This window comes from Penaeus monodon, chromosome 20 (genome assembly GCF_015228065.2).
Source record: "Penaeus monodon isolate SGIC_2016 chromosome 20, NSTDA_Pmon_1, whole genome shotgun sequence".
Lineage (NCBI taxonomy): Eukaryota > Metazoa > Arthropoda > Malacostraca > Decapoda > Penaeidae > Penaeus > Penaeus monodon.
This window is the reverse complement of record NC_051405.1, coordinates 43,092,402-43,093,638: the sequence shown is the minus strand read 5'-3', so window position 1 is coordinate 43,093,638 and position 1,237 is coordinate 43,092,402. Positions and strand designations below refer to the sequence as shown.

At 36.8% G+C, this 1,237-nt stretch overlaps 1 long non-coding RNA gene across 2 annotated transcripts in view; it reads right to left on the bottom strand.

Annotated features, from left to right (window-relative positions):
- Positions 1-429: 429 nt before the first annotated feature.
- LOC119585847 overlaps positions 430-1,237 on the bottom strand; it is a 6,513-nt gene continuing 5,705 nt past the window's right edge. For both annotated transcript variants that reach the window (XR_005229907.1, XR_005229908.1), the window contains exon 7: positions 430-866. This is a non-coding gene — a long non-coding RNA (uncharacterized LOC119585847). The remainder of the gene's footprint in view (positions 867-1,237) is intronic.

The following is a 1,237-nucleotide window of genomic DNA, read 5'->3' as shown; positions in this document are numbered from 1 at the left end:
TCGGTCCGTCTCGTAAGACAGACTTGCCTGGCACTGTTGGAACACCTTGACAGACATCAGGTGGGGCAGGTTTTAAAGATTAGGCAGCTTATTCTTTTTTTTTAACCAAGTTTGTATGTGTACAAAGTGTTGAAATAGTAGCCCTGATCCATCTAGAAAACCCTTTGTTCCACTAGCTTAATTCAAAGTAAAAGGATCTACATACAGCTGCTGAGCTGCAGTAAGAGTTACTATTTGTGTACATGATGATAGTCATATATTCAAGATGTAGATAGACCCAAGATATATTGTGGCCTTCCGTGTAGTTAACCGAATAGCAGGTTGCATTCTCATTCTAATATGTGGTCTGTTGGTTTCAATTTCTAGAGCTGCCCTTACAAGTTAAATCAAAATTTACTACATGGCTTTATAGGAAAGTAAAAGTATGGGTTAGCATCATCTGAATTTATTACCAAGTTTTTTTTACAGCTTTCCTCTACCTGTTTGTCTATACTGTAGTATACTTCAAGCTACAATTTATTACACAGAAGCTAATGTACATACACAACCCACAAGTTTCTACATCATAACCAGTGCTGAGGTCCTCGGCCAGCAAGAACACTGGCACCTTCTGAAGTAACCTTGCAAAGTGCTATCCTTGTCAGATCTCTACTTATTCACTCAACTTTAAAATATCCACTTTCATTTCCTTAAACAATAGAACAGGAAGCTAGGCAATATGCCTACTTGAGGTTAACTAACTCTTCAAAGCTGCTACATGGTATAACACCATTGAAGAAACATTACTTCCACATTACAAAATTATTCTTTTTTTTTTCCTTGTCCTCACTGTCACTTCACTTCCATGACACCAGCCTCCAGACTTTCTGGAAAGTTAAGATACATCATTAAGGCCATGCACAGATCAGCTATGTATGCTACTAGTATTCTAAGGCTATTAATGTATCTAGCATCACTTGCTGACTTGCAAAATGAAAGCCTGTCCATGATTCAGATAATTTTTCTGGCCCACTTTTGGCACTTGGTCATCCACGTGCGGATGTCAGGTATGGCGAAGAGGGCAAACAAATACAATCTATAATATTAGTAATCAAATTATATATCAACAATTTAACATCTAAGATTTTAAAATAAATCCTGATATAACTCAGGTAATATCCACCTACTTAAGTAGAATTACTTTGGATAAGAGGGTATGTTTATGCAAGTGTTCTCAGATCAATTGCTTAAATTGAAG